The 15,737-nt window shown below is 43.8% G+C and overlaps 2 protein-coding genes and 1 long non-coding RNA gene across 4 annotated transcripts in view; 1 reads left to right on the top strand and 2 right to left on the bottom strand.

The window, feature by feature from the left end:
- LOC127535524 (zinc finger protein 883-like) overlaps window positions 1–15,737 on the bottom strand; it is a 131,975-nt gene that overhangs the window by 90,476 nt on the left and 25,762 nt on the right. The gene's annotated exons all lie outside the window — the stretch shown is intronic.
- Window positions 1–15,737, top strand: part of LOC127535546 (zinc finger BED domain-containing protein 4-like) — a 122,267-nt gene that overhangs the window by 82,666 nt on the left and 23,864 nt on the right. The window lies entirely within an intron of this gene.
- Window positions 75–11,591, bottom strand: LOC127535603 (uncharacterized). The gene is made up of 2 exons (XR_007944480.1): window positions 10,881–11,591; window positions 75–5,493 (listed from the first exon to the last, which is right to left on the bottom strand). It is a non-coding gene; the product is annotated as an uncharacterized LOC127535603 (long non-coding RNA).

Genomic DNA, 15,737 nt, shown 5'->3' on the forward strand with positions numbered 1-15,737 from the left:
AATCACTGTCACCACAATATAAATATAAATATATATATATATGCACCATCACATGAATCAATCATTACCCAACATCAGTGTATAGCTTACAGCTCATTTTATTAATAATAAATACAACTTTTGTTCATATTTCACTTACACATGTTGTCTTTCAGAATAGGTAACACACAAACTAACACATGCTTTGCAGGCCCTGCTGTAGAACTGTGGCTCCCAGTGGCTTCTTTACATACACGTCAGTGTCTAGTTCCCATGTGACTGAAGAAGGTGACAGAAGGTGCAGACACCAAATACAGGAGTGACATTTACAAATGGTAAAACTGACACACACAAACACCCATAATTTTACACAACCCATAAACCAATGTAAAAGAAAAATATATATAATATCTCACATCAAAGCACTGCAGTTGGGAAATAATCTAAACTGCTGCTCTTCCTACACTTCTCCTACTCCTCCAGCTACTGCTCTGGTATTTCACACCGAATAATACTAACTAATAATACTTACTGAATAATACTAACTACAACTCGCTCTCACTCCTCTCTCCACAAACGCCAACAACACCCACAGTGGGGCTCGAGATCTGAAACGTTTTTATGGGACAGCGATACGTTGAACGAACCAATCACGTGATCTGCACAAACCGAGGCCTCGTTTGTCATCGGTCACGTGACTTTTTCAGAAGCGACCCAAGCCTCGAAGCGAAGCTTCATCTGACACGCCCACTTTTACTCGAGACACGCCTCGATGCCTCGGTTCATTTGTCCCATCACTATGGAGAAGCAACGCCTGTAGTTTCACATCGTTTTGTACTCAAGAATGGCAAGCCTGTATATTAAAGCTCCACTCCAAGAAAGACACGTCTGTCTTTGAGTCAAAAGTACCGTATTTTCACGACTATAAGGCGCACATAAAAGTCTTAGATTTTCTTCAAATTGTGCGGCGCGCCCTATGGTGCAGTGCGTCCTGTGTGTGTTGTTGTAAGGCGGACGTAGAGCAGGTGTTTTTTTCCACGCATCACCATCGCTGTTGATCTGTGACTCTATGCGTGCCCATCTCACAGCCGATGTGAAAAAACAAGTGAAGCAAATGAACTCTGAGCTTGCTGTCATTCCGGGAGGCCTGACAAAGGAACTCCAACCGCTGGACATCGGTGTGAACCGGCCGTTCAAAGTAAGGCTGCGAGCGGCGTGGGAGCGATGGATGACCGATGGAGACCACAGTTTCACTAAGAGTGGAAGGCAGCGCCGGGCGAGTTACGCCACAATTTGCCAATGGATTGTAGATGCTCGGGCTAACGTGTCTGCTGGCACTGTTGTTCGAGCTTTCGCAAAAGCCGGCATCATTTCCGAGGCGCCGCACGGCACGGAAAGTGACTCTGACAGTGAAGAAAGTGAGCCTGGCATGTTTGATGGAGGTTTAGTGCAGCTGTTCAATTCAGAAACAGAGGATGAGGACTTCCATGGGTTTGATTGATGACGATTACCGGTAAAAAAAATGTGAATACCAAACTCAGTTTTGCTCCCGCTCTATTTTTAAATACGCACACTTGTGTGCTTGTGTGTGTGTTGTTGTTGTTTTAAGGCCGACGTAGTAGAGGACACCATGAGAACGTTAAAGGGGGAAGTGTGGGCGTGGATTGTATATAAAACCCTCGCCATATAATCAGGTGCGCCTTATGTGTGTGTTAAATACAGTAATGGCACACATAACTGAGACTGCGCCTTTTGGTCGTGAAAATACGGTACACATGATAGGGTAATACACGTTACTCGCAAGAACACGGCTCGATGTCCAGGCAGCAGGTCAGAGAGTCAGAGGAGTGTCGTCTTGGAAAATAGAACAGCGACTTACTGGAGAAAAGTTATTAGCTTAAGATAAATAGATTTTACAAGTTAAATAGACATTCACAAAATATTGATTTCCAGCTAACATTACGTAACAAATGAGGTCCAGGAGCAAAAATGACATTAACCAAGTAAGATAAATATTAGTGGAAGGACACAATTTAAAAAATGAATCTATCTAATTAGAGGCTTTGTAATTAATTAATCACGACTGATTAACAAGGGCATAGAGGTAAAAAAGCGATATATGCAGTGTTGTCTTCATTTTAAATGCCAAAAGGATTTTGCGGCTCCCGGTGTTTTCTTTTCTGTGAGAAACGGGTTGAAATGGCTCTTTGAGTGTTAAAGGTTGCTGACCCCTGATCTACACTCTGTAGGCCATGAGGGCTTGATAAAAATGCTAAAAAATTAAGAGACACCTACTCGCGAGTGGGGTTTGGGACCTTAAAAGTACTAGAAATACTGCACAGAAGTGTTCTAACACCCCTGGGTTCCATTCTACACAAACTTGTGTGATAACTTAGCAAACTGGAGCTTTCTAGGTACCTCAGTTTGGAAAATATGAGCTCCCAAAGTTGGACGAGATTTTTAATTGGCTATTTTGGGGGGCAAAAATCTCAGTGTGGGACAGGTACCAGAGACCCCAAATGTTTCTACAAGACAGTTCCATCTGTCTTCTATCACTGTACAAAAAGCAGCAGGGTTATATTTGTAGTTACTGAGATATTCTTACTCAGAATGGCATGGGTGATGTCAAAATCGGTTTTTGCTTTTCACTACTTTAAATTGGGATACAAGTATTAGTAGTCATTCCAATGGTAGTATTATGTATGTTTGGTTCTTTGTTAAAAGTGACTACCTTCAAAAAGTGTAATGCCCTTTTTGTGTCAGGTCTAGTTTAGAGCCATACCTGTAGATATCATGACATGTTGACACCCATTTGCAATGCATCCATGTAATTATAACATACACATACAAATTACATGTACTAACCTGAATTCAGGGAGCTCTGTAGTAGTTTATGGTTGATTAATTTAAAAATACAACAATAATGTTGAATTTTACAGTATCAGTGCAGTGGGATTAAACATGTTAAATTTAATTGTACAATGTCATGTTCCAAGCAAAAGAACCTATAATTAAGTTATACCATTACACTTTTTGAAACAAAACCATCTGGACCTCTGAGGTCTTCAGGTCCTGGTCTGCTTTCAGTCCCTGGAGTTAGAACTAAACACGGTGAAGCAGCGTTTGCTTATTATGCTCCACATATCTGGAACAAAGTCCCTGAAAGCTGTAGGTCTGCTCCAAGTCTCACTTCTTTTAAATCACAGATCAAAACTTTTCTGCTTGCCTCTGCTTTCTTATTATAGCTTATTTTACATTATTTTAAATGCAAATTGTAGTTTTATGTTTTAAATATATTTTTAATTTTCCTGTTCTTTTCTATGTTTTATCATATTTATTATTTAAATTGTGCTTTTTATGCTTATCTGAATACCTCCAGTGTTGCAGTGTTTTCATGTAAAGCACACTGAGCTGCCCTCGTGTATGAAATGTGCCGAGCAGAGCAGTTAAGCCACAAAAATACAGCATCCAAATGAGGTGGATCAAGACCTCCTGAAAGCAACAGGGCAAATGGAGAATGCATAGGCAGTTATGGACCAGTCCACATCAACTGCTTGAGGCCTCAATATATAATTTACAACAAAAAGAAAAACAAAAAAACTTCTTTAATGCCGAGGTGAAAAGTCTGTGACATGCTTTGGTGAAAATACCCTCAAGCAGCACAGCACTCCTCTCCCTCTGTCTAAACAGCTTTGTTCAACATACTCTGTTTTAGTTCCTGTCATACTGATCCACTGCTGTCCTCTTCCATCTCTTCAGTCACTCAACATAATGCTAGTGTATCTGGTGCCTGTGAGAAAAACTGTGCACCTTCACAGTGATAGCTCTAAGTCTGTGGGTGAAAATACTGACAGGGGGCATGATGACATCCTCATGGAGACACTGATGTCACAGAGAGACTCAGAATCTAAACGGATCGTTGAATCGTGTGATTGTTGACCGAGTCTGCTCACAAAAAACTCTGTGGGTTGTCTTACTTTGAACAGACACACTAGAGACCTATATTTAAGTGTACAAGCACTGAAAAAGTGACATTTCCATGATATGCCCCCTCTGAATCCATCATTAGGAAATGGAAGGAAATCTGCCTGCAGCAGGTTGTCCTCACAAACTGAGTGACCAAGCAAGAAGGAGACTAGTGATGTAGACCATCACTGGCTACCCTGAGTTAAAAGCTTCACAAATTATGAGATTGTTAGTATTGAGAAATGAGTTCAATTAATTCATTTAACTATTCATGTATTATAACTTTATACAATTACATTTCAGCTGACAGCTGCCTTTCATTCTCTTCCTGCTCCCAGTCTCAGTAAAACCTGAGCTGTCACACAGAACCAGACCTTTGGAGTCCCCACCCTGACTATGCCCCTCCCCCACCCCACAGTTATGGAGCTAACTGGGTTCAGCTAATCTACCATGTTGTTACTGCTAGCTAGTAAAGCTGTCCCTGCTAAGTGATACAGACAGCTAAAGATAATGTCTAAACCAACTTATTTTCCCATTTACTGGCTAATCTGAGTTAAAAGCTTCAGGAGCTGAACACATGTTGTATATTGTACATGCTGGTGTGCACAAAAATACATAAACCTTAACTTTTACGTGCCCAAGAAGCCTACAAGCTCTTATAGACTAAATGCAATGATAATATTAATTAATAAAGAGTAATATAAATGGCACAAATTCAGAAATTGTTCATATTGAGAACAGAGTTCAATTTATTTTCCCCATTCACTGGCTATGAGCCAAACTGTACAGGCTGGTGGGCTGAAGATGCATTTGTTTTGTGAAAGGAGTGACCTGACAGTCTCTTCCTGCTTGTGTCACAACATGCATTGATTCAGTGGTGTAAGCTGTGTCATAAATCAAGCGCTCCTTTTCTCCTGAACTCCGCGGCAGTCTGAGGTCAAAGAGCAGCTAGCTCTCACTGCAGTGACTGAGAAGATCTCTGACCACACTGAGCTAAAAGCTACACAGAAATGGTAAGAAAATATTTTTTTACTGACTCCTGACATAATACCAGAGTGTTCCCAAGAAGTATTTATAATTTAAATTTTTTTAGTGCTATTTGGTGGCCTCTGGTGCATTTTATTTGTGTAATTTAACATTTTTCTGGCACTTGGTTTTGTCATGTGATTTGTGTATTTAAGTACATTTCATCAAAATGTGATTTTTAAGTACACAATTTTCATGCAAACTGCACTTTCACCAGTAGTATGTGTGTCTGGTGTTATGCCCCTGTCTAGGGGGTAGGGTGCACAACATAAAGTAAAAAAAAGAAGAAAAAAATAACCCCGAATATTTCCCCAGTCCCCAAAAGAAACAACAGTCTAACAAGTTCTAAAAAGATACCAGAATTTATTTTGCAATATAACTACAACTTAAAGAGGCCACTGCATGGGCTGTTCATTCAAAACCAACAAAAGACGGATACAAACTAAAGAGGCGTTTCTTGCTCTCAAACAAAAGAAAATATCCAATCCAAAAACATACACAATAAGCAAAAAAAAAAAAAAACTACTAAACCAAACAACAAAACTCCGCTACTCTAATCGAATTCAAATATTTGGAGGCTGGGGAGACACACAAAGGGTGCTGCTGTCAAAGTGGCTCCTCCATCACTGCTGGCCGCCAGGATTTGAAATAACAGCCAGCCAATCAGCATCGTCCGCCAACCACGCCTCCTGCACACAAAGATTTACACAGAATCCACAGAGCACCCACTCCCAAACAATAAAACAGTTCGAAACTACAACAACAACAAAAAAAAAAACAAATACGGCCACGGCCGTAACACCCCCATCACCAAAGAAACAAACATTTCCCCCATAATGTTTGTCTCTCAGGGAGGGAGATGCACACGGGACAGAGCATCGGCTATCACATTTTCACTGCCTTTCTTATGGTGGATCTCAATGTTAAAATCTTGCACCAGCAGTGACCATCTCATCAGCCGGCGGTTTTTGTTGCTCATCTGCGCCAAAAACACCAGGGGATTATGGTCGGTGAAGACCAGAACGGGCAGTGGACTAGGCACCAGGTACACTTCAAAATGCTGCAGAGCAAGCAACAATGACAGCGCCTCCTGCTCGATGGTGCTGTATTGGAGCTGGTGTCTGTTAAACTTTTTTGAGAAGTACGCCACCGGATGGTCAACACCACTGGCATCCTCCTGCAGCAGGACCGCCCCAGCACCACGTGCGCTGGCATCCACCTCCAGCTTGAAGGGGCGCGCGAAGTCAGGAGCTGAGAGGACAGGTGTGCTGCACAGGAGCGCCTTAACTGACTCGAAGGATTTCTGGCATACCGAGTACCAGACGAATGGCCGAGAGACACTGGTCAGGCTTGTCAGAGGGGCAACTACATCAGCGAAATTCCTGCAAAAGCCTCGGTAATAACCTGCCATTCCGAGGAAACGGCGGAGCTGGCGGCGGGTCTGAGGCACGGGATAATCAAGGATGGCCTGAACCTTCGAGGAGAGAGCGCGCACCTGCCCCTGGCCAACCTCCTTACCCAAGTAAGTCACGGTGGCCCTACCGAATTCACATTTGGCCAGGTTGAGGGTGAGAGACGCTTTCTGCAGCCTGCCAAAAATAACACGAAGAGTGTTTACATGTTCACACCACGTGCTGGAGTAAGCAACAACATCATCCAAGTAAACCTCACAGTTACGAACATCAGATAGAACTCTATACATAAGACGCTGAAAGGTGGCAGGAGCATTCCGCAGGCCAAAGGGCATGACCGTATACTGCAGGAAACTGTCGGGGGTCACGAAAGCAGAGATTTCAGACGCACGAGGGGTTAACGGGACTTGCCAATAGCCTTTCAACAAATCTAATTTTGTTACGAATTTGGCTGAACCAACGCGGTCCACACAGTCCTCCATCCTGGGCAGAGGATACGAATCAGGCTTGGTTGCTTTATTAACTTTTCTGAAATCCGTGCAGAACCGAGGAGTTTTATCCGGCTTCGGCACAAGCAAGCACGGAGAACTCCACGCGCTGCAGCTAGGGATTGCCAAGCCATTCTCCAACAGGTAAGCCACCTCCTGCTGGAACAGAGCGCGTTTTGTGGGGTTCACGCGATAAGCATGCTGTTTAATGGGCGGATGATCACCAACGTCAATATCATGGGACAGAACAGTAGTACGGGAGGGAGTATCTGAAAATAGTGACAGGTGATCATTGATTAAACTGTAGACATCTTTTATAGCGGTGTCACTCAGGTGGGAAAGGTGGGATTTTAAGTCTGCCAAAATCTCTGAATTTTGGAGACGAGCACAGGAGTCAGCCACAGAGACACGAAGGCCGTCGCTTCCGGGAAATACTGAGAAGGAGGCAGAGGGGCACTAGCAACAGAGAGCACGGCTGGGGATGACGAAGTGACATCTAAGTCACGGTTATAATACGCCTTCATCATATTGATGTGGCACACACACGAGTCTTCCTCCTCCTGTCTGGGGTTCCAACCACATAATCAGTTTCACTTAGTTTTTTCTGCACTGCATAGGGCCCACAAAATTTTGCTTGAAGGGCGGAACCAGGAGTCAGAAGCAGAATCAGGACTTTATCACCAATTTGGAATTCTCTTTTCACACTTTTTTTGTCAAATTGCTTTTTCATTTTCTTTTGGGATGCCGAAAGAGACCTGCGCGCGGCATCGCAGGCTTTGTGAAGGCGCTCCCTAAAAGAACTCACATAGTCTAACACGTTTACAGGTGGGCCTGGAGTATCGGACAGGTATTTCTCACGGAGCCATCTCAGAGGCCCACGCACTGTGTGACCGAACACTAATTCGGCGGGACTAAAACCGGTAGATTCCTGTACACTTTCACGCGCCGCGAGGAGGATAAAAGGCAGCCCCTCATCCCACTCCTTGCCAGACTCGAGACAATATTTTTTTAACATTGACTTTAACGTCTGATGAAAACGTTCCAGTGCACCTTGAGATTCTGGATGAAAACTACTGGCTTTTCTATGTTTTATGGACAGAGTGGAGAGAACCTGAGCGAACAGCTTGGATGTGAAATTGGTACCTTGATCTGTCTGGATGGATTTTGGCATACCGAATGTGGAGAAGAAATTTACCAGGGCTTTTATGACGGCTTTGGTTTTGATTGTGCGCAGCGGGATAGCCTCGGGGTACCGGGTTGCTGCACACATTAGAGTTAGCAGGTACTGATGACCGGACTTTGTTTTGGGAAGTGGACCTACACAGTCTATGATTATATGCTCAAATGGCTCACCGAGAGCCGGGATTGGCTGCAGAGGAGCAGGTGGAATAACCTGATTTGGTTTGCCGCTAAGTTGACAGACATGACAGGATCTACAGAAGGTGGACACATCACTCTTCAAACCTGGCCAAAAGAAATAACGCAGGATGCGGTGGTAAGTCTTTTTAATTCCTAAATGACCAGAAAAGTTGTCATGTGCAAAACTAAGGACGTGGGGACGAAATTTTTGAGGCACAACCACCTGTTGAACCGAATTCCAACCCAGATCACCAGAAGGGGGGGGCGTACTTACGCATTAGTATACCATTATCAATGCAGTACACAGAGGGCTTATCGGTGTTTGCGCTGGCAGCAGATGAGAGGCAGGTTGTCAGAGATGGATCAGTCTGCTGTGCAAGAGCAAACTCAGCCCTATCAACAACAAAGGACAGGTTAGCATCAGTTGGCAGCAAGTTTTCGGCTACACATTTATCAGATTTTCCAACATTTTTCTCTGTTCTCACAGGAACATCATCAGCACACATAAAAGAATCAGATAGATCCAATACATCACCAAACTTGCGCGCCTGGGCGCGCGTAACGGCACAAGCCGGGAACACAGAGGAGTCACTGACAGCAGCAGGGGCAGAAAAATCCACAATAGGATGTTCGGTCACTTCGGGCGTCGGAAAAACCTTTTCACCCGCCAAGTCGTTTCCAAGAATGAGCGCAACACCGCGCACCGGTAAACGAGAACGAACGCCAATTTTAACTGGGCCAGAGACGAGAGGTGAGCGCAAAAAAACAGTGTGCAGCGGTGCTCGTAACACGCTCATTTTAACACCCCACAGAAGAGCATCAGAACCACAAAAGGATTCGTTAGAAAACGGCAAAACGCTCTGAAGAATAAGGGACTGTGTAGCCCCCGTGTCGCGCAAAATAGTGATGGGAACCTGGTTCTCCTCCTGACCCGCCAGCGACACCGAACCCTGGAGGATGAATGGGCGGTAAGCTTTATCCACCTCAGCAGGTTCACCTGTGCTGGGCGGAGAGGGAGCAGGAGCAGGCTGAACGAAACCAACACTTTTAGGGTTTTTAATATTTAGGTTCTGTCGTTTCCGCTGCAGAGCTGGGCAGTCCGAAATCACATGCCCAGATACACGGCAGTAAAAGCACTCACGTGTCTCAGTGGATGCGGCGTTTGTGCGTGGAGGAGTCTTAGGCGATGTGCGCTGGGATTTGCCCACACCGCCAGAGGAGACGTCACGTCGTATCGGAGGAAAAGAGACACGATGTGTTAACACAAATTCATCTGCAAGTACAGCGGCTTTGGACAGTGTGTCGACCTTTTGTTCATTTAAATAAACAACGATTTTATCAGGGAGACACGACTTAAACTCTTTCAATAAGAGCGATTCACGAAGCTGCGCAAAATCAGCTACTTTACTGGCAGCACACCACTTGTCCAGTAAAAGCGTTTTCTCTCTCGCAAACTCCACATAGGTTTGGTTGGCAGATTTTTCACAGTTGCGAAATTTTTGGCGATAAGCCTCCGGTACTAATTCATAGGCCCGCAACACAGTAGCCTTAACAATAGCATAATCCAGACTTTCATTAATGGATAAGGATGCACAAACTTCCTGAGCTTTCCCCACTAGTTTACACTGGAGCAGCAAACTCCACACATCCTTGGGCCAACTAAGAGTTGCTGCAATGCGCTCAAAAGCGTTAAAGTAAGAATCTACCTCAGCTTCCCTAAACGTTGGCACCAGAGCAATATGTCTACTAACATCACATTTTTCAGCGACAGTGGCGGGAGGATTTAAAGGGCTAGACAAAGGAGAAGCCCTGCCCAGCTCTAACGCCCTTATACGGAGGTGCATGAGCTCAACCTCTCGGGTTCTTGTCTCCAGCTCCACCTCCTTCATACGAAGGGCCAGCTTCAGGTCCTCTGTATCGACTCCAGCCTGTAGGAGAGCGATAGGATCAGGAGAGGCCATAGCGGGTGTGGCAGCCTCCGCTCCCACATCCACCAGGCCGCTGGGGACCGGCTTAGCCGTGGTCGCCTCCGCCTTCATCGGACGTGGCACCTCCTCAGGAGCACCGACAGACGCAGACTCTGCCGCCACGATGCCTTCCCTCACCAAATGCTGTGCCAGCTGAGCCTTAATCTCTGCCTTCTTGGCCATAAAGGGCAGAGAAACATTAAACAAATTGGCAATTAATAACAAATCTGCTTTGGTGCACTTATTTAACTTTTCCAGGGTAGGAGTTTGTGCAAACGCATCCAGATCCATACCCCAACACACAAAGAAAAAACTGCCAACCAACTAGAAAAAACCAAAAAAATACTCACCACGAACGCACAGGAGAAAAAACCAGATAGGACGAGCCCCCAAATTATGTTATGCCCCTGTCTAGGGGGTAGGGTGCACAACATAAAGTAAAAAAAAGAAGAAAAAATAACCCCGAATATTTCCCCAGTCCCCAAAAGAAACAACAGTCTAACAAGTTCTAAAAAGATACCAGAATTTATTTTGCAATATAACTACAACTTAAAGAGGCCACTGCATGGGCTGTTCATTCAAAACCAACAAAAGACGGATACAAACTAAAGAGGCGTTTCTTGCTCTCAAACAAAAGAAAATATCCAATCCAAAAACATACACAATAAGCAAAAAAAAAAAACTACTAAACCAAACAACAAAACTCCGCTACTCTAATCGAATTCAAATATTTGGAGGCTGGGGAGACACACAAAGGGTGCTGCTGTCAAAGTGGCTCCTCCATCACTGCTGGCCGCCAGGATTTGAAATAACAGCCAGCCAATCAGCATTGTCCGCCAACCACGCCTCCTGCACACAAAGATTTACACAGAATCCACAGAGCACCCACTCCCAGACAATAAAACAGTTCGAAACTACAACAAAAAAACAAAACAAATACGGCCACGGCCGTAACACTGGTCTCTTAGTAAACCTCTGTAGTATGCTGTCTGGCTTGTAACATAACTGCATGTTTAGCATAGATGTTGTGCATCTTTCTGTAAGTTTGGTTTTGGGAAAATATTAATTAACCTAATTTAATGAGTATGTGTGAGTGACAGCTAGCTCTGAAAACAAAAAGTCATTGATATAATTGCGGCCTTGCAATTTTGTCCAATCACCGCAACTTTCCCGCAATTTTGGCCCGCCTCCCGTGAGTTCCACCAATCATAGCAGCTCCCAGCACAAACGTAATGCACGTACGTCACCGAATTCACTTCCTGTTTATGGTTTGAAGATGCAGACATGTGCGATACCATAGACATAATAAAGAGTAGACGCCGCATCGACCGTTACTGCCTATTGGGGCTGACGAGCGGTGGGGCCGCCATCTTGGACCGGTCAGCTGCTCCACTCAGCGCTGTTTGACAGCGCATTTAATCCATCTTAACTCTGAATATTCAACTAATAATGAGAAGCAGATAATGGCAGTAAAGTCAATTATTTTAATAATTTGAAGCGACAATATATGATTACGCTATATATACATATATAAACAAAATACTGACTAATGAACACATATTTCTATATAAAACAATAGATAGAAGTTATATATCAGAGAAAATGAATATATATAAATCATAGATGGAGTATCAACATCATTCACATATATATAATAGATAAAAGTTATATATCAGAGAAAATCATACTACATATATAAATCATGTATGGAGTATCAATATAATCAATATAATTCAAACATATATATTAAAAAAAGATATATCAGAAAATGATATATATATATAAATATATATATAGTTTTATATAGAAATATGTGTTCATTAGTCAGTATTTTGTTTATATATGTATATATAGTGTAATCATATATTGTCTCTTCAAATTATTAAAAATAATTGACTTTACTGCCATTATCTGCTTCTCTAACATATATTAGTGTGTGTGTGTGTTTACAGTGTTTGCAAAACACCTGTCTACAGTCGAGCTTAATATCAGAATATTCTATTACTGTTAATCCCTCTATGAATATTAAAATATGCCGAACCATTTGTCCTGTATCACAGATACATGTATGACGTTTGCAGCAAAAAAATAAAAATAAAAAACGTGTGAAAATCAGTTTAATATTCAGAGTTAAGATGGATTAAATGCGCTGTCAAACAGCGCTGAGTGGAGCGGCTGACCGGCCCAAGATGGCGGCCGTATTTCTCGCTGCGCAGCACCCCGAGCGGCGTCTACTCTTTATTATGTCTCTGTGCGATACTAATGTCTCTCATTTACTAATAAAATCTCATGATGCATGAGTATAAAACTTGATCACGGTGGCACATGCACACATTCATTATTGTTGTCTGCACAGTGTGAAATAAACTTTTACCCATTTAGCTGTTCCAAACAAAGAAAGAACTCTGCTGCATTTTCGCCTTACTACAGTAAATAACAGACTGGAGAAAATGTATGGTGCCGCTATCATATACCTATAGACAGCTACTGGAAGGTGGTGTGTTTGATGTTACTGAGTCCATGAGTCGGAATCATGGATCAATCAAACCACCTTGTAACTGACCATTGTGTCTGTTTTTATTGTCTCTCTTCCATGACATACTCGGTATCTTCTTCTTTTCCTTTCTGCTTTTCCCTTCAGGGGTCGCCACAGTGAATCAATTGCCTCCATCTAACCCTGTCTGCTGCATCCTCTTCTCTCACACCAACTACCTTCATGTCCTCTTTAACCACATCCATAAACCTCCTCTTTGGTCTTCCTCTAGGCCTCCTGCCTGGCAGTGGGAAACTCAGCATCCTTCTACCAATATATTCACTCTCTCTCCTCTGGACATGTCTGAACCATCTCAGTCTGGCCTCTCTGACTTTATCTCCAAAGCCTCTAACATGTGCTGTCCCTCTGATGTCCTCATTCCTGATCCTATCCATCCTGGTCACTCCCAAAGAGAACCTCAGCATCTTCAGTTCTGCTACCTCCAGCTCTGCCTCCTGTCTTTTCCTCAGGGACACTGTCTCCAGACCAAACAACATGGCTGGTCTCACCACAGTTTTGTAAACCTTTCCTTTCATTTTAGCTGAAACTCTTCTATCACACATCACACCTGACACTTTTCTCCAGCCGTTCCAGCCTGCCTGTACACGCTTCTTCACCTCTTTTCCACACTCTCCATTTCTCTGGACTGTTGACCCTAAGTACTTAAAATCCTCCACCTTCTTGATCTCTTCTCCCTGTAACCTCACTCTTCCACTTGGGTCCCTCTCATTCACACACAGATACTCCGTCTTGCTGCGGCTAACCTTCATTCCTCTCCTTTCCAGGGCAAACCTCCACGCCTCTAGCTTCTCCTCCACCTGTTCCCTGCTCTCACTACAGATCACAATGTCATCTGCAAACATCATAGTCCATGGAGACTCCTGTCTAACCTCGTCTGTCATCCTGTCCATCACCATAGCAAACAAGAAGGGGCTCAGAGCTGATCCCTGATGTACTCCCACCTCCACCTTGAACTCCTCTGTTACTCCTACAGCACACCTCACCACTGTCTTACAGTCCTCATACATGTCCTGCACCACTCTAACATACTTCTCTGCCACTCCAGACTTCCTCATACGAAACCACAGTTCCTCTCTGGGCACCCTGTCAGAAGCTTTCTCCAGATCTACAAAGACACAATGCAGCTCCTTCTGACCTTCTCTGTACTTCTCTATCAACATCCTCAAAGCAAATATTGCATCTGTTGTACTCTTTCTTGGCATGAAACCATACTGCTGCTCACAGATGTTCACCTCTGCCCTTAGTCTAGCTTCAACTACTCTTTCCCATAGCTTCATCGTGTGGCTCATCAGCTTTATTCCTCTGTAGTTGCCACAACTCTGCACATCTCCCTTGTTCTTAAAGATGGGCACCAGTACACTTCTCCTCCATTCCTCGGGCATCTTCTCACGATCTAAGATCCTGTTGAACAACCCAGTCAGAAACTCTACTGCTACCTCTCTGAGACACTTCCATACCTCCACAGGTATATCATCAGGACCAAGTGCCTTTCCACTCTTCATCCTCTTCAATGCCCTCCTCACTTCATCCTTACTAATCTTTGCTACTTCCTGGTCCACAACAGTCACCTCTTCTACTCTTCATTCTCTCTCATTTTCCTCGTTCATCAACTCTTCAAAGTACTCTTTCCATCTTCCCATCACACTATTGGCACCTGTCAACACACTTCCATCCTTATCCTTTATCACCCTAACCTGCTGCACGTCCTTCCCATCTCTGTCTCTCTGCCTTGCCAACCTGTACAGGTCAGTCTCTCCCTCCTTACTGTCTAATCTAGCATACAAGTCATCGTAAGCCCCTTGTTTGGCCTTTGCCACCTCTACTTTCACCTTACGCTGCATCTCCTCCTTTTTGACAGATCTTCTAGTTAGGGCTGACTGGGTGACCCTGATGGGGTCAGCTGGAGTCTTCCTCTTGGACGTCCCTTAGTCATGCTGCTATAGGCCTATAGGCTGCTGGGGGACCTCTCTGGATGCACTGAGTCCTTCTCTATCTACCTTTAGATTTAATACAAATACCGTTATTGCATTACACTAACTCTGTTTCTCCCTGTGTCCTTTCTCCGAGTGTCCCTGGTCCTAGAGCTGGATGCTTCAGATCTGTGGTTGCTGTCCCACCAACTGGTCTGGTCTCCATCATGTCCACTGTGGGATGCTGCTGCCGACCTTCCTCTAGCCCTCTGCTTCCAACTGCTCATTTCCACCAGTCTACTCTGCATCACCCTCACTTTACTTGATATGCTCTTCTCCATACTGTTTGAATTTTACTACCATCTATACATGTAGTAGATTTAATACCAGAGCTGTACACCAGAACAGGAAACTGTGTGGCAATGCTACAAGGATTAATGTACTTTGGCTGATTACCAAATGACTGACAACGCCACCTGGGGGAATTTCACCCCCAGGAAATCCGATTAGAGGGAACCACCACTCCAATACAGGGAAACGTCACACAGGTACGTACACACGTGGACAAAATTGTTGGTACCCCTCAGTTAAAGAAGGAAAAACCCACAATTCTCACTGAAATCACTTGAAACTCACAAAAGTAACAATAAATAAAAATTTATTGAAAATTAAATAATCAAAATCAGCCATCACTTTTGAATTGTTGATTAACATAATTATTTAAAAAAACAAACTAATGAAATAGGGCTGGACAAAAATGATGGTACCCATAACTTAATATTTTGTTGCACAACCTTTTGAGGCAATCACTGCAATTAAACGATTTCTGTATTTGTCAATGAGCGTTCTGCAGCTGTCAACAGGGATTTTGGCCCACTCCTCATGAGCAAACAGCTCCAGTTGTCTCAGGTTTGATGGGTGTCTTCTCCAAATGGCATGTTTCAGCTCCTTCCACATATGTTCAATGGGATTCAGATCTGGGCTCATAGAAGGCCACTTTAGAATAGTCCAACGCTTTTCTCTCAGCCATTCTTGGGTGTTTTTGGCTGTGTGTTTAGGATCGTTGTCCTGTTGGA

Source organism: Acanthochromis polyacanthus, chromosome 9 (assembly GCF_021347895.1).
Source record: "Acanthochromis polyacanthus isolate Apoly-LR-REF ecotype Palm Island chromosome 9, KAUST_Apoly_ChrSc, whole genome shotgun sequence".
NCBI lineage: Eukaryota > Metazoa > Chordata > Actinopteri > Pomacentridae > Acanthochromis > Acanthochromis polyacanthus.